This window comes from Peromyscus eremicus, chromosome 7 (genome assembly GCF_949786415.1).
Source record: "Peromyscus eremicus chromosome 7, PerEre_H2_v1, whole genome shotgun sequence".
NCBI lineage: Eukaryota > Metazoa > Chordata > Mammalia > Rodentia > Cricetidae > Peromyscus > Peromyscus eremicus.
Genome location: NC_081422.1, coordinates 9,427,430 through 9,446,438, shown reverse-complemented (window position 1 = coordinate 9,446,438; position 19,009 = coordinate 9,427,430).

Genomic DNA, 19,009 nt, shown 5'->3' with positions numbered 1-19,009 from the left:
CTCTGTTCCCAGTGTGGCCTTGAACTCACAGAGATCTGGATGGATTAAATGCTAGGATTAAAGTCGTGTGCTACCACTGCCTGACCTCTATGTTTAATATAGTGGCTGGTTTTGTCCTCTGATCCCCAGGCAAGCTTTATTTGTTAGAGCACAAATAAAATATCCCATAAGCAGGCTCTCATGCCTATATTTACATCCATCCAATATATCAGGAGAAACATAAGGGACACATACCTGATATGCCACCTCATTCTCCAAGAAGATCAAAAGATGGAGGGAGGGAGCATGGTGTCGTGTTTCCAGATTTGAGTGTGCATTTGCCTCAGAGCCTTCCTTTATTCTCCTCATTGATGTTAAATAGGAAACTTTGATCTCTAATGTGTGTTGTGAGAAATAAGTCAATCTCCTTGAACCCTGTTGGGGCAATGCCATTGCTTTGTCTTAAAAGGAACACAGAGAACACAATCCCTGAGTTGTATAATGTGGATTAATGGGAGAGTTGTGAAGGAAGATCATCAGGCAAAACATAATGTCTGTAATTTTCACTTTTTGTTACATAAAATGTATAAACCAGTGCAATCGTTTTAAATGGATTGACATTGTTAACAAATATATCAATTGATACTCTATATTTAATTTTTCTTATATATATTATGATGTTGGATTGTTTAAAAAGAAAAGAAAACAAAAATAACTTTATACCAGTTTATATTTCATGTACCAATACTGTGATGGTTAGCTTCAACTCAAAACAACATAGACTCACCTGGAAAGAGTCTTAATGAAGGATTATTGACATTAGGTTGAACTGTAGGCATGTCTGTGGGTGATGGTCTTACTTAATTGTTGTGGAAGACTCAGACCACTCTGGGTGGCATCATTCCCTAGGCAGGGCAGGTCCTGAATACCATAAGTGTGGAGAAATAAAGCCGACACAAGCAAGCATGCATGCATGCCTTTCTCTCTTTATTAATTGTGAATGTGATGAGATTCACGGTCTCAAGATTCTGCTGTTATGACTCCTCCACAGTGATAGACTGTAATCTGGAAATGTAAATAATCATCTTTTTCCTGGGAGTTGTGTTTTGTCAGGATATTTTATCATAGTGACATGCATAAATTTAGAATAGAGATAAAGAAATTTTGGCTTTATTATGAGCTTCCTGTCATTGTGAATTGAGATGAGGATGTAGAATTTCTTATATTAATGTACAGAAAGGATGTTCTTTTTTCTCTGTCAATATGTTGTAAGTAATTAGTTTATGGGAAGCTCACTGAATTAGAATATTGTTATTGTGGATTATATTTATAATAATAAATGTCTTATTTATATTCTAAGTAGACCTCTTGGTGCTTTGTCCCTTCTGAAATGTATCCTACTCTTGAAGAGCTTTCTTGCATCCCACAAGGTCACTTTCATTTTATTCCCATTCTGAATCCTCCTTTGGAAAATGACCTGCTTATTTATTTATTCACTGAGTACCCTGCTTCTCCTTTAGTAATGGACCTGTTTTTATAATGCACGTTTATTCTCCAGGACATGAAAAGTTTAGTGTTTGAATCTGGCATGTTAATCTCAATGTAATTTTTCTTTTTATTTGTCCATTAACAATAATAATGCTAGTAAAAATGATTCGTAGAAAAAGGCAGGTTTTGTGAGTTCTGATGTGGAGGCTATTTGTGAAATCTGTCCAATTGTGTGAAGTTTCTCAGCTTATAACTGATGTTATAAATCATGGGTCATGTGGTTAATCTTCTGAATGCTTCAATAAAAATGATCCAACTTTTCAGCCTCCCACAGCTTTCTATTGCAGTCATAGCTCAGTCATGCCTATAAACTCAGGGTCAATAAACAGGTTAGAGATAAACAGAAGAGAATTTTTATTAAAAATAATATGGGATACTGAGTAAAGGTTATCTAATTTAGGAAGAAATGAGGATGTGAGCAGTGTGGGCAGTTTAGAAGCAGGGCACCTATGAATTTTTGGAACAAGACTGGCCCAATGATGTCAACTTGAAATCTTTCATTGGATTGTGGCCAACTGATCTTTGTAACATTGTCTCCACTTACAATGTGCTCATCCATAGGGTATAAGTTGCCTTTCAGATGCATTACCTTTATTAAGAAGTATCTGCTTCCTGGCTGGAGAGATGGCTCAGCCATTAAAGGCTAGGCTCACAACCAAAAATTTAAGAAGTATCTACTTTCATTTGATAAATGAGGAGCTTTTGTAATATTGCTATATTTCAATTCTGAGCATTACATATGGAAGTCATTAATAAGGACTTTCCTCAAACCATGATGTTCTCATTTAGTTTGAAGGCACACTGTAGTACAAAGAATAGAAGTTAAGTGTCATTACTTTTATCTTCTTTATACTATTAATTAGTTCTGTGAGTATGAACAGATCACTTACTCTGTGAACTGAGTTTCATAGTGAGGAGGGAGGTAGCGAAGGAAGCATGTGTATTCTTTGTCATCCAAGTCACTCAGAGAAACAGGAAATATCTGTGTCTCTCCATATCAACATCCTGTGTGCCCATATTTTTTCCTGTATATCTTTCCTTCTATAACAATCCTGGAAAAATAAAGTCAGTAACAAAATAGGGCACCATTGAAAGACCTGGATACTACAAGATATTTTCAGAGATTTTGTTGTTCAGAGAGATCAAACAGTTAAATGATGGGGGCAAAGAAAACAGTAACAAGCAGGAGGCATGTTTTCATGGGAACTTGTGAAATTACCTGACCTTGAAGAAATCATATGTTTAGAATAAAAGCCTTAGAAGATTAAAAACAAAATAAAACAAAGAAACAACAAGGAAATGCCTTTAGTGATGAAACCTACTCAGTAGGAAAATGCCAATAAATAATAGACACAAAAGACACATTATGTTACATAGAATAGGATTGCAGAACTATCTTAGTTATTTTTCTATTGTTGTGATAACATATCATGACCAAGGCAATATATAAAATCAAGTGTGTATTGGGGTTACAGTTTAGGAGGGTTAGAATCTATGACCATCATAGTGGGAAACATGGCAGCAGGCAATCTCTCTGAGCTAAAAAATCCCTGAAAATACCTTATAGTGTCCAGGTCTTTTAATGGTGCCCTACTTTGTTACTTGCTTTATTTTTGCAGGATTGTTATAGAAGTAAAGATATTTAGGAAAAAATATGGGCACACAGGATGTTGATATGGAGAGACACAGATATTTTCTGTTTTCTGAGTGACTTGGATGACAAAGAATGCACATGCTTCCTTGGCTATCTTCCTACTCACTATGAAGGTGCTGGAGCAGTACCTGAGAGCATGTATCCTGATCCATAAACAGGAAGCAGAGAGAGAGAGAGAGAGAGAGAGAGAGACAGAGAGAGAGAGAGAGAGAGAGAGAGAGAGAGAGAGAGAGAGAGAGAGAGAATTAGAGTGAGAATGAGAGAGAGAAAAAGAGAGAGAGCTAAATGGGAATGGAGAGTCTTTTGAAACTTCAAAGCCCATCCCCAGTGATACACCTCCTCTAACAAGGCCACACCTCCTAGTCCTTCTCAAACAGTTCCACCAACTGAAGAATATACATTTAAATATATAAACCTATGAGGACCATTCTCTTTCAGACTACAACAAGGACTAAAGTATTAAATAGAACAAAAGGGGTTTTTACATAATAATAAAACTTTCAGGCTCCCAAGAAGTAAAATTCATAAACATTTAGACTGTGAAAATATTATCATTGGGGTATATAATCAAATGTCAATCAAATAAACAGGAACCACCAAAACATAAGTGTATTATTACATCTTATCTCCTTCAGAGTTGGTATAATGCATTAGGTAGGAAATAAGAGGTTATAAATGTAGTGAAGATCACAGTTTCCAAGTTTGAATAGATAGAAAATCTACTGAAATATATATTCCTTTTTACATTTTTATTTCTCCTGCTTCTTATAATTATGCTTGCAATTTTATGAACCATTCTCTAAAAATAAAACTTTGCTCTCAAAACTAAAAAGGAAAATTGCTAGCAAGATAGTTTCCTTTTCTAAATTTTCTTACTAAACTAAAGCTCAAATCATTAAAGGGAGTATGAGTATGTGGGTTTGAAATAGTGGGAAAATCAGAGTCTGAGAGGGAGAAGGATGTTGACAGAAGACATGAGCTCTGTTTGGGAGCAGGAAGAAAAAAGAACACAAGTGTAAAACTTTATATTTTTCCTTTTTTTATTAAGAAATTTTTATTCAGGTAATGGAGGGCAAAGATTGGGGAAGTATAAAACTTCAAATAAGAAGGTTGGCATGTAGAATGGTAATCTTTTTAAAAATTATTTATCATTTGTTTTTATTATTGTGGATTATGTGTATGTGTGTATCTGATGTAAGCATATGTACATGAGTATGGGAGTGGGCCTGGACCTGGTGTTACAGGCAGTTATGATTTCATGGATCCTGGGACCCAATCTTCAGCCCTGTAGAAGAGCAGAAAGTACTTGACAGCTGAGTCATCTCTCTAGCCTGTGACCTTCTTAATTAATATGCTTACTAGTTACTTCTGATTTTCATTTTGGTAGTGATGATGACTGTAACTCGGGCCTTCTGCTAGACCATTTCTGACGACCAATGCATCCACAGCCTTTTTTCCTTTGGACTCATGTAGTCTTAGGCAGGACTTGAGCTTGGAATCCTCATGCCTTAGCCTGCCCCACATAGCTGGGACTACAGGCATGTGTCTCTATGTCCAGCTCCTTTCTGATTCGTATCATTTATCGCCAAGATTCTAACTTATCATTTGGTGTCATATTTAGTGCTTATTTATATATTTGATATTGGTTTTTGAGACAGGGTCTCAATCTGCAGACCTGGCTAGCCTCTGTAATCTGCCTTTCATTCTTCCAAGTGCTGGCATTATAAGTACAAGCCACAATGCATAGCTTGATATTTTTTATATTTTTTATTTGCATTTACTAGTTTTACATGCATACTCAATAATGGATTTGTAACGACAATCTCAGATCTGTACATAATGTATTTTGATCATATTTACTCCCGTTACCCCCTCTTGTCTCCCTTCCTCTTCTGATGACCTCCTTCTTCTTTGCAAATTCCCCTCCTACTTTCATATCTTCTTCCTGCTTTGTGACTCAGTGAGTTTCATTGGGGGCTGCTTATTGAAACATGGCTGAAGAGTTATTTACAGGAATATGGACATCTTACCATTAGCTACATGACTGAAGACAATACCTTTTTTCCCTCTAGAAACCATTAACTTCACTAGATCCTCAGAGAGGAGATGGGCCTTGTTAGCCTTTCCTTTCTCCAGGCAGTGTGCTTAAGGGCCTAACCTTGTGGAGGTTTTGTGCTAGACACTACAGCAACTGAGTCTCTGCGCTCAATATGTCCTCTTGGACTCTGTGGAAAGTCTCACAACAGTACACCCCTCATTTCTTGTTTTTCCTGTTGCTCTTCTGTGATCTTCCCTGACTGGAGAGCATGGTATAGATTTCCCATTACGTCAGAGTACAAAACATGATGTGCTTACCTATCTAAATATTGTTTATTCAAATAGAGTAACAACACTGTCTGCTCTTAAAACAGAGGCTTCATTTTGGAGTGGACCATAACTGGCCAAAATGTCAAGAATAAGTGGGTTGCAGCCATTATAAGCTGTTAAGTGGAATTTCCTGGGGCAGGTGCATCAACAAATTCGGGTAAGACCAGGTCATATAAGCTGTTCTACAGAAGGGGGAGGGAAGGTGGTTAGATGGTTTTAACACCTCTCTGTGTACCTAAGCTGTTATATTTGGAACTGCTCATCTCAAGATCTATTTCCCAGACTACCAAAGTACCGTGGTCTCATCTCCAACATCAGCAAGTATAACACACACAGTCTATCCCCTGGATCCTGTACATAGGTCTTCTGGCTTGATTCTCCTAAAGCTTAATAAGTGTTTGTCTTCTAAGTATGAATGACCCAATGGCATACATGGGGCAATGTAGCAGAAAATGCTGAACTGGAGATCTCAAATTGGTGGCCATTATTTTTGAAGAACGTGTTGGTAAAATCTGTGATATGCGTCTAAGTGGTAAATGGAGGACATTCTTTTTCCAATTCACTGTTGAACTGTCATGATAGTGTCTCATCTAGGCCTTGCAAGGTCCCTTACTGAGTCAAAATTAACTGTAAAAGAAGAATGTAGTTGAAAGGAAGGTAAGACAGCCTGTTGAATCATTAGTTATACTTTTTTCAGTATAGGGAAGTTTTTGCTCATTTTAGGGCTAATGAGAAGCTATTTAGAACCAGGATTTTGATTATGATAAAAAGAGAAGCAACTATAGGGTCTGTGGAGATTCCCCCATAAAAAAGTACTGTCCATTTTTTAAAAAAAATTCTTCTTTCATCTTAAGGATAAACTAAGGGTCTACAAGGTTTGTTTACATTGCTATGTAGTATACTTTACACTTTTTTTACATTTTTGTTTATTTTTTTCATACAATATATTTTGATCAGACTCTTTTCCCTCATTCAACCCAATTCCTTTAAAGGCATGGGTGTCAACTGTTTGCTGTGTTCCAAATTTGTATTTTGTAATTGAATATACTAGTTATACATAAGATACTTGATTTAATAATGGATTTGCAATGATATTTTCAGACCTCCATGTACTGTATTTGATCATATTTACTCCCATTACCCTCTTTTGTCTTCCTTCTGCCCCTGATGATCCCCTTTTTTCCAAATCCCCACCCACTTTCATATTTTTCTCTGTTTTGTGATCTGGTATTTTTCTTTGTATTTTCCAATTTCTATAAATATGTGTATTCAGAAAAAATTATCTCAGGTCTTTATTTTCTTCTGGTGATTAGACTCCTTATATTGCAATTACACAAGATAGATGAAATTGCTTTAGTTCCTCCCCTGTTTAGTTATAGATGTGTACATGCACTGACGTTTAAGAGCTAGTTTAGTGAATGAGATGAGTAAAGAATTCTGTGAATGATTTGGGCAAGAGAGATTAGCATATTATTGCATTTTCTTGATGTTCTATGATGGATGCTGCTTTGAAGAACCTTAAACATGAACTTGATAAAGATCAATGCCAACTATCAACTTCTTCTGGAGACACTGACATTAATCTATCTTTTTTTTTTTAAAAAAAAATCATTACTGTATTCTACAGTGCATGATCTAGTCAAACTAATGTCCAGTCTGCTCTACTAGCTCACTGCAGTTCTATACATTCTAAATGCTACTATAGCTGAAGAAGGAAACTTACCTTCATTTCAGGGAAGACATCATTCAGAAGCACTTATATGGTTAATAATTTATCTATTCCCTTAGAAGAGGAACCCCTGCCCCACTGCAAAAAAAAAGATACCCTTTGGATTTCTGTACTGCTTTAGCTCGGGTTGTGAGTTTGCATGTGAATGAAAGAAATGGCATTCTGACTGAAGTGGGTTCTTAGTTAGCTTTCTACTACTATGCTAAAACACCATGACCAAAAGCAACTAGGGGTTGGGGGAGGAAGCTTACCACATCAAAGTCTCCCACTAAGGGAACTCAGGGCAGAAACACAAGAGGGTGAGAGCCTGGAGGCAGGAGCTGATGCAGAGGCCATAGAGGAGTGCTGCCAACTGGCTTGCTCCTCCTGGCCTACAGGGCCTGCTTTCTCACTGCACGCAGGACCACCAGCCCAGGGAGGAACTAGCCACACTTAGCTAGGCTCTGCTAACACTGATCATCTATCAAGAAAATGCACCACAAGTTTGCCCACAGGCCAATCAAGTAAGGACATTTTTTTTCAGTTGAGGTTCCTTCTTCCAAAATAGTGCTAGTGTGCGTCAAGTTGACATAACACTGGCTATCACGTAAGAGAAAATAATGTTGACAGCAGTGCTGAAGCTGCAGCTGTGTGAACATTGGGTCCCAATCTCTCTGGTTGGCTTCAGCTGTATTCCTTTGTTGGGAAGTATCCATCTACATGAGATGACAGAAATAAATGTATTTTATTTTTAAAAATGCTTACCTCAGAAAATGTCAGTTATAATTTGGTTTTAAGAGGAGTTTCATTTATGAGCTATTAACTTGCCATTGTGAATGAGCTTTTTGTATGGATTCAGGGATCCAGTGTTTGAGTCCCTTCAAGCTTCACAACCTAATGAGCTGAAGCATTGGATGCTGATCTTTCTCCTAGAGGGGCTGGAAAGAAAACTCAAGATCTTTGTGAAGATTTATTTTGTTTAATTAAAGATATATTAAATAAAATTGTATTTAACTCATTAATGATGCCTTTATATGTATTTATTCATTTTCTTAAAAAGAAATGAAACAATCATACATCAGACATTTCTTTAATGTAAGGTGTGACTAGGAAGATATATGATTTATAATCTAAGAGGACACTGATCACTGATTAAAATAAATTTGCATGGAGGTCATTAGCCTAAATGACAGTTAATATAGGCAGTACTGATCACAGGCAGGCCAGTGAAATATACAAACTGAAATTCAGCCTCATTTCCATCTCTTTTCTGTGTCCGTTCACTACCTTCCACCAGTCTCATTCAATGCTTTCCTTCTCTTCTCCCCCTATACATACATGCAGGTACAGACCTGTGTGAACACATGCACAAACATGTACATACACACACAGGCACTTGCACACAGTCAGGACTGCTGAAATAATTGCTGAAGAGCCTCATAGATATCTGGCACAGATTAGGGGTGTAAGAGTTTATTTCTTGGCCTTTTCATGTTTCGTTCCTTTTTTCTGTATGTCCTTGAAGTTGGTTGCGTGTCCTTCTGTATGTTGAGGTCACAGACAGGGGAGAGGGATGATGTTAATCAGTATGAGACACAAGTCACAGATTGATTGGAGGTGGGTGAGACATTATGGGCTCCTCAAAAAAAATACCATCTACAACCAAGGGCAAAATGTCACTTTTGCAAATTACAATCAATGTCATTGTCCTTGTAATTGTTCACTATGAGAGAGACTTGCCTATTAAAATGAGGCCTTGGAACAGGCATACATAAGGTAATGGTGAACAAAAGCCACTTAGTATATTCTTCAAGCTATACTTATTTTTGGCTTTGGGGGTTGAAGAGACCCTGGCCTTCCATTTTCCAGGACAAAGTGGCCTATGCAGATTCAAAATCAGACAGTACCTCACCTCAGCAGTTCTCCATCTGGCTCTCTATTCATTTTTCAGAGTGCCTCAGCCCATTGAAAGATGTGTGGAAAACCACAGTATAGGAATCACAGCATCTGTGCCCTGCTGGGCAGTCCTGTAAACCAAGCCATGTTGACCAATGAGTGAGGCTGGGTTTTCTTAAAATGCATGATTCTATACCCCAACTACTCAAGAAGTGTTCATGATGCTACATGTTAATTAGCTTTGAATCATTTTCCTCTATACAATGCAATAGAAATACATGATATTTTAATAGCACTATAGTTTTAAAATATTTTCATCTTCATTGTTTCACAAAATCCTAGAGATAAATCATAGTTGGTTTGGATTCTCTTTTGAAAGATTTATTTTTATTTAGTGTGTGTGTGTGTGTGTGTGTGTGTGTGTGTGTGTGTGTGTGTGTGTGTGTGATATCTGTGCAGGTTCCTACAGGGGCCACAGGGAGTGTTAAATGTCTTGGAGATGAAGTTACTGGGCTTGTGAGCCACCCAATGGAAGTGATGTGAACCAAGCCTGTGTCCTCTAGAAGAGCAGCAAGTGCTTTTAACTGCTGAGACATTTCTCCAGCCTCTTGCTTCCTATTCCTTATGAAAGTGGAAAAAGTGGATCAGAAAGGAATACGCCACTATTTAACACAGAGAGAGTGGTTGTATAACTAACACACACACACACACACACACACACACACACACACACACACACACACACACACACTGCCCTGGGGTCTGTCCCAAGCGTAGAAACAAACAAACCAACAGCTTCTAATGAGGAACTTTCTGAAGCACCTGGGATTATTTACAACTAATTGACAGAAAGTAGTATTGTTTTAGTTTTTCTTGCAGAAGGTCTGATCATTGTCATAGACCTCAGGTCCATTAAACCCCTGGTGGCAGTTATTTTTATGGTAGGTAAAATTTAGATTTTTATTGCATATAACCACAGCAAACAGATTAATGCCCTGCACCTGCTGCTGTGCTTACCAACTTGTTCTGATCCCATCCTACTCACTTCTACAGGTGACTATAGAGTCAAGTACACCTAACTACTTCCAAAGCTGACTGAGTAGTAACGTGACTGTCAGTAGCAGGCATGAGTGATGCTTCCGATCTCCCACTGATTCCTGGCTGAAGGCTTTCTCGCTATACAATTTCCTCTCCTTTACAAAAAGAGCACCTTTTCCAGTCTCACAGGGTTAGCAATGCTGTTTGAGTCTCCTGAAGCACTTCCTTGTCATTTATCTGCCATTTATACTAATGCCACTAATTTAATTGGCATTTTAGGCCATTGATACATATTATGATTGTCCCTCATTAAGTTTTGAATCATTCTCTGCATGAGCAAGAGCACATTTCCAATACTTTATAAATTAAAGAGGAAACATGACTTTGGAGAGGAAACAGCTTGGAGTCAGGATATCTGATTTCTCTCACTGGTTCTACGAAGAAGTTCATGTGATTGACAGATATAACTTTTTTACTACAGTGAGAAATTTTACCAAACCTGGATTTGGTGAGTATAATTTTTGTTAACAAATTACTTTTCTCCCTAACATCATTTGAGTAGTCTCCATATTGAGCGCAGCAGTCACGAAGCTGTCAACAGAGGGTTGGGATGTACTAACTATATGTTTTGTTTCAGAGACAATCATGTGTCATTTGCTGATAACAAACATCCATATGAAAATGCCTTTTCAGTGCCCTTAGTATTGACACCTAGATGGGACTTTCAGGGCCAGCCATCTTTTTCTGCAGCTGCTGGGGTTGCTTCTATTTACAGAGAAAAAAAGAAGCTAAGTTGGAGGAAAGGAGATCTTTCCTTTTTTTAAAGAGGCAAGTAATCTAAACAGTAATTTATCTTTCTAGGATTAAATGAGCTGATCTCATTCGGGCCTAAGCATTTAAATTTGTCAAAGAACAAGTTTTTGACTTACATGCGTTGGTAGCTTCCTTTTTCATCTTGAAGAGTAATGGGATCATTGCCCATATGGATTAGTTATGAATAAAATGCCAACTCCCTCAGATCCATGCAGAGGAAGTTCAGGTGATGTGGAAAAAGTATTTCAAGGTGACAGAATTCAGTATTCTAAATGTATCTCAAGGGAGTTCAGAGGCACTAATATTACTCATTGCACAAGCCTCCCTGCTAGGTACCTGCATAATCAAGACATTGGAGTTGACATGTTTGTTGTAGACAGTCACATTGGCAACTTTCTGAAGCTATAAATAGTGGCTGGGGCACCTCTAATATTTTCTAGATACAGAGACATGGCTCTTAATCTTGGTGTAATCTATAGAGGCAAAAAACCAGGGGCACTCACATGGAATGTTCATTACTGCTGCACGACACACAAGGCTCCCCAGATTCTGAAGCTTCTAGGCTATAGGAAATGTTTGGAGCATGTCTGTTCCAGCCTCACTGCCTCAGATGAATCATGCTGGTAAGGCTTTTTCTGAGATAAGTATGCATGCCCTCAACAAACATTTACTATTAATTGCTAACACCCAACTTCCACACACTGGACATGGCAGACATTCATCCCAGAGGATCACACACTTGTAACTAATTTTTATGACATCTTTAGCAGAGAGAATCCTCTTTATGGCCATTACTTTGTGGATAGGAAACCTATAACTCAAAACACTTATGTGCCAGTGTTAGCTAATATGCTATAAAAGGCAACAGGATTGAATGGTTTTAAAGCATGTTATTTGAACCTTATTCTTTAAAAATAAAATTTTTGCTTTTATAGCTCTATGATAGTGGATAAAAAACAATAATACAATTTTTGTGCTTTAGTGCTCTTTTTGGTAGATTGGGAATACTAATTATAGCTATCTAAATGTGTATACACTATCAGAATAGTATATGGCTCATAATACAAATTCAATACCTTATTAAATATAGTATATTCTATCATTATGTCATCCCCTTTGAGGATTATCTAAGGTTATAATTTGAGGATCTCACAAAACTGCTGCCACCAACAATATCAGTGCTTTCACATGTAAATAAACCATGACACTTCCTTCTGAGGGTGACATGACACAGATGGTTACAGTCACTATGTCACAAGGCAGAGTATACATCATACCCTGTGTCTTTGTGTCATCCCTGCAGCATATTTTGAAATGATTTGCTTTGCAGCATCCCTCTTGGATGTTGGTGCTTCTCATTGCATCCTCTTCTCTTGAGATGCTCAGGGTCAGAGCTGCATCCATACTTTTTGTTTGCTATAATGTGACAACTGATGGGACAGTTGAGGTAGAATGGATTCATTTTGGTTCACGGTTTCAGAGGTTTTAGCTCATCGTGGCTGGGAGGGTGTTGCCAAGAACAGAGCAGCTTAGGTAAGTGGCCAGTGGTGGGGAGGGAGGGAGGATGAGAACCTGTACTGAGGGTTTTCTCTTCTTCCCCACTTCTTATCTCCATCTGGGCCACTCTTATGGGGTGGTACTTTCAAGATTTAGGAAGGATCTCCCACTTTAGTCATTCCTCTTGGGAAACATGCTCACAGATACACACTGAGAGATGCTTTATCAATCTCCTGGACATTTCTCTATCCAACCAGAATTAGTCATCACCATGACACAGAGTATACAGCTAAGCTGTTTCCTGTCACTTGCACTCGATAGTACAGTCTATGACTTGAATACGTTTGTTTATGATTGGAGTTGGCAGAGATCTTAAATCTGAGACCAGGGAAGTCAAAGGAGTCAACATTTTGACAGTAGCCAAACAATCTAACCAGGGCAACTCACAGCACTCTTAGTACACCACCAACAAAGGCACACCACAGTTCAGAAGGGCTGAGATGAGAGTCGCTTTTCAAATGTATCTTCTTGCAGTCAGCAGATGTGGTTGGAAGCTGACCATGTTTAGAGTGGATGAGTTCCCTAAGACTCCTTAATTAGAAAGCCTTTCCTGGGATGCATGGCCATGGGCATAGCAGGAAAGCAGATAACACTGTAAACACTACCAAAGAATGGTCCTTGGGAAAGGAGGGGGCTCGAGACAGGAGTTTCCTTATTGCTCGAGAATTGGCCTGCTTAACATTGAAAATATTCTAATGAGAATTTAATTTTCTTTTTAGAAGTCTAAATAGTATGGGCAGTGAAGTTGTCAGTGAACACAGTGAAAGGCAGAGAATGTTACTTAAAAAACAAATTCTTCATATAGTGCTTCACTTTTAGAAATAAAAAACACAAGGGAAACAAAATCAATGGAGCAGAAATTCTTAGTATTTAGACTTTTTTAAATATCTCTTAGGTTGTGATGGACTTAAAAAGAAAAAAATAATTATATTATTTATTTAAAATACAAGTATTATTATTTTTATTGCTGTATAAATTTACATGTTGTTAAGCACATCTATTATGAAATATTTATTACAGTCAGTTAATTTAACATTTCCACTGCCTTTCCACAGCTGCATAGCTTTTGTGGTAACCCCACCAGAAATATCCTCATTTAGTAAATTTTCAATATATAATATTGTCCCTGTAGTCTCCCTGAAACAGACAAGCATAAACCATAGCTTAGCAACCTGTGACCCCTCACATCCCTCTCTAAACAATGCATCTAGGAAACTGTTAGCATCTCAAGCCCCCACCTGCATCCAGCTTCACATATAATGTGAAAATGAAAATAAGCTACCCTCCTAACATTCCTCTGCAGATGCCCTGCTTCTTGCAAACACATCTTGAATTGCCATCCAGGAACTGTGGACAGTAGGATTGCCTGGCCTGGCCTGACTGAGTGCATGTATAATCAGGGAAAACTATGTCCCCAGGTGAACTTTAAGGTAGAATCCTCTCTATACTATCTTATGCCTTTTTATACTAGAGCACATATATGATTGCAATTAAATACATCATGTGAAAGGGCATGGGCAGTGAGTAAAGGCTAAGGTAATCCAAGCCTGTTAATCAAAATAGAGAGCCACTCACACAATACTCCTGGTAACAAAACTCCCTCTCCTGAACTCCATTAAACAGAAGTTCCAGATATAGCTGGGTCCGTTGATTATATTCACTCTTAAGATCCACGGTCAATCTTGTTGCTGTATCCCTTTCTAGTCTCTATTATAGTTTTGCTTTGAGTAAAGTTTCCTCACTATTTATAGAGGAATAAATAAATAAATAAAGTTCTCAGTCTGTGAGAACCTTCATTTCAATTACTTGAATAAGAAACCAAACCTGGAAATACCAGCCCAGATTCTGCCCACCAGTAAGGAACCTCCCACACATTAACTCTTAAGACTTGCACTAGTTACACGATACTGCAACTTTCCATTTACCTTAGGTTTCAATTTGCATCTTGTAGATGGGAGTGCGTATTTTATCACGATCACATCTTTGTACCTGGCTTATAGTACCTATCACATAACAGTTGTTCAAAATATTTGAATGGTGCTTAACATCAGGATGACATGCTTTGAGAAATGCTTATTTCTTGATATCCTTTATTGTAAACTGTTGTCGCATCATCTTCAGAGGACGTAGAAATTCCCTGAAGGAAGAAGATCTCCCCTAAATCTGGCTCTGTTATGAATGCAGCCCTAAGATTACAGGGAACCACACCCTTCACCCCCACCTCCTGTTGCTTTTAATTCTGATTAGTACCACAAAGCTCATGTTCTTTTTGTGTTTTGCACTAAAGCTAGTGTATATGCCCATTTCACTGTGCCCACTGTTAGCTTGTTGAAGCTAGATGTCCATCTCTATTGCATGTCCTCTGAAGAACTTAGTACAGTGCCTCACAGACAGAGAAGGCTTGCTAAATTGAATTACACTGATAGTGATCAAAAAGGTTAGGGAATAGAATGCTGCAGAACAGATTAAAAGAACACAGATTCTTTATCTCAAACAAAAGATCAGATGCTATTTTAAGTACCTACCAATCAATTAAGTCTGTTATATCCTGAATGCGGGATAAAGGGGAGGGTGAGGCCCAGTGGCCACCAGCTGTTACCAGTCTCTGGAAGAATGGCCAAGGACTCTGGTCTTTTGTGTCTTTTGATTATATGAACCATGTGTTTTTAGGAAATCCACCTCACTAGCTCTACAATAGGACTCAAAGAATTCTGTTGCAATTAATACTTGCAATTGTAATTCAGGAGCTGTCATTTTATGTAGGGGATCATTGTTGCATGTGACTATTAGATTTTAGCCAGAATATCCCTAGAATATGAACTTGTTTGTTCATTTTACTGAAACACATACACCGTATTATCACTTTCATTTGGCAAATACTGTGAGCATTTGCTATACTTCGGGCCATTAGTGGTACACCAGGAATCCAAAATTAAAGGAAAATAGAGGACTTGTCTTTGCTGTCCTGAAGAATTAATATCTGAAGACATAATATCAATGTAAAATAAATACTTTAACATAAAATGCATTAAGTATATATTATGAATTAGGTTCCCTAAGAGCCCATAGATTTGGATGCCATATTTTTTGTAAGCCTGTCATATTCAATAGAACTACAACGTAAGCCATAAATATCATTCTAATTTACCTAGTAGCCATGTCACAAAATAAAAGAAGCAATTCATATTAATTTTATCATGAATTTTATTTATTCTGACATATCTCAAATATAATTCCAACATGGAATCAATATAGAACTTATTATTAAGGCAGTTTACATTCTTATTTTTTAGAATTAAACACTCAAATTCTAGACTAATTCTGGAGATAATCAATTTAGATCAATGATAATTCAAATGTTCCATAGTGGCTACAGCTAGTTACTATCACAATGGACAATGTATTTTCAGGATGTAATGGAAAGCTTTTTTCAGTGATGTGATAGTAAATTCTGTTTTGTACATTAAGAGATTAGCCCTAAGTGTAAAAAATGGGGTGGTGTACTAACAAGATGGAACAGCATGCACAAAGGCAGAGAGGCATCCAGAATGTGCTGGTCAAACTCTCATATCTGTCGGCCTGACAGGGAAGTAGCCTAGCATAAAAGAATGAATGGCTAAGACTTCAACATAAAATTAACACTTCATAGTTCTATGTGAATACTTGTGAAATTCTTGCTATACATCAGGTCATATCTGGAACACTTTTTATATATTAGTGTGTTTTGTCCTTGCAACAACACTATAAAAATGTGACCGTCATTACATAGCCTACTTTATAGAGGAGGGAGGAAATATGAAGGAACTCAATGATCTGCCCAAGTGTACCTAAATATTAAATGTGAGGAGTGGAGCCTTGCTGTAGAATCTTGTTCTTTGGAGCTATGCTGTTTTCTGGAAGCCACTCCCACTGCTGGACCACACAGACCTAGTGATGAACTAATGTTCTGTGGAGATCATGAGAAGGCACATTAGAGAATTGCTGAAGATACAAAATGAACTAATTAGGCAAATATGTTTTCCTAAGGATAAAGTTTGATTATAGACTAAATACAACGTACAGCTATAAAAACAAATGTGATGCCAATGTATACATTTCAGGAATATATCACATAGTATATGCATAGAGCTTCATGTTACTTTGTTACCAAGTGGGAGAAATAAATTGAAAAATATCCATTCCACACAGTGTTTAATAACATCCAGAAAATACAATTGGACAAACATTTATGTCTTGATTATTGAGAGACACATGTATACAATCAACATATTGGAAGTCAAAGGATGAAAGAGTTACACCATGCAAATGCTATTCTAAAGAGAATTCATGTTGCTATAGAAATAGTATATATATATATATATTTCAGCTCAAGGCAGTATGGTGGTTTGCATAGGAATGGCAGCCTTAGGCTCATATGGTTGTTAGAGAGTAGTACTGCTTGAGAAGGATTAGGAGGTGTAGCCTTGGAGGAAGTGTGTCACTGGGGGTGGACTTTGAGGGTTTGAAAGCCCAAGCCAGTCCCAGAGTCTCTCTCTTCCTGCTGATTTGGATATAGAACTCTCAGCTACTTCTCTAGGATCATGTCTGCCTGCATGTGACTGTGCTTCCTGCCATGCTGATAATGGACTAAACCTCTGAAACTATAAACAAGCCCCAATTAAATACTTTCCTTTATAAGAGTTGCCATGGTCATTGTGTGTCTTCACAGCCGTAGAAAACTGACTAAGACAGGCAGGAAGGAAGACTTCTTGATTATGAGTTCTGTTCACCAAGAGAGCTCACAATTTCTTTACCTAATGAAATAGCCTGGGAAATTTTGAAGTAAAAGTTAACTAGTTAAAAGACTTGAGTAACCTATAATTATTGAGTAAATTTCTTTTACAAATTCACTGGGAAAAAAGTAAGAAGAAAGACAGAAAACTTGACTGTTACAGTCAACAATCATCATGAAATAACCTACAACTGACCCCACGTCCCCCAAATGCAGAGTGCTCATTATTTTCAGTCTAAAGAATAGAATAATTATATCCAACCTGACTCAATTAAATATAAAAGACTTAAGTTATGATGATATGTTTTTGTGGCCCTATTTAAGTTAGAAATCAATGACACATTTTTTTAGAAGTTCCCATGAATTTAGAAATGAACATACTTTTATGTTCTATATATTTCAAAGAAATAAGAATCAAATTGAAAAACTATTTCTAATTGAAAGTACTTGAATTCATTGTTTTAAAATTCATGGAAAGCATATTAAATTGTCCATGAAATTAAGTTTGAGATATATGTATTTATAATGAAAATAAATATTAAAATCTATATGCTAAGTATCTCAAGAAAATAGAGCAATGATAGCATACTAAATATGAAGAGTAAAATAAAATGTGAAGTAAAATAAGAGATAGTGAAAAGAAACATGATAAAATACTAAGTGATGACACCTTGAGGTTCAGTAAAATAAACAAGCACCTGTGGAGATACATTGTTCATAGTGGCAGGACTGTGCTCTCATTTTCTTTCTTTAGACAGGGATAGTATCAACTTTTCAATATACAACTTCTGTGCAATGTAAATATATAAAAATCTCAAATTTGAGGCATAGAAAATAATGAGCACCCCTTGATTTTTCCTGTGTCTAATTGTTGTACATATTTAATATGACACTCACTGCCAAACTTTTTTCTATTTTGAGCCTATATATCCCCAGTCTCCCCCAGTGGGCAGATGTAACTCTTGGGGCGTTGCCATGATATAACTCAAAACAGCAATGGCCTGGCTGAAAGAACCTTAGGAAATGTAGCAGACTTTAGCACAAGCAGCCTTCTGAGGTATCACAGTGGAATCCCTGCAATCAAGCTTCTCATCCCGAGGAGAGGTTGGCTCACAGACTTCTTGTTTTGCTAAAGGTGACTGATTGTGATGCAGGTGCCTTAACTACAAGGCCAGGGAATAGACAGACTCCTACTGTCTTTGCATTCCTTTGCATTAGTGCTTGAATATGAGCCCCTAGGGTTTTAACATACCAAACAAGCCCCTAACCACTAAGTACCTCTTCAGTCTCTTTTTTGTACATATGTTGAGCCCCCCCCCCATATATTTAAGTTCATGCATGCCTCAATCCTTGATCTTTTACCCCTAAAAATAACAGAAATACAGCATTAAAATAAATCTAAAATGAAAATCCTGGAAAGCTAAAAGACAACATTGGATATAAGAAAGAATAATGTTAAGTCTAGCTATTCTCTAATCAAAAAAGGAGACTAAAAATAGTCTCAGATAAAAACAAAGTGTCATCAGATAGCTGAAATCATTGATAAGGAACTGCAGGCTGTGGGAGCTTAGAGGCACTTCTGAGGGAGCAGATAAGAAAGCAGAGCATGGCCAATCAGCCATAAAATTGGCCACCTTAGGCAAATTCCTGCCTTTGGATGCATTCCATGACTGGAATG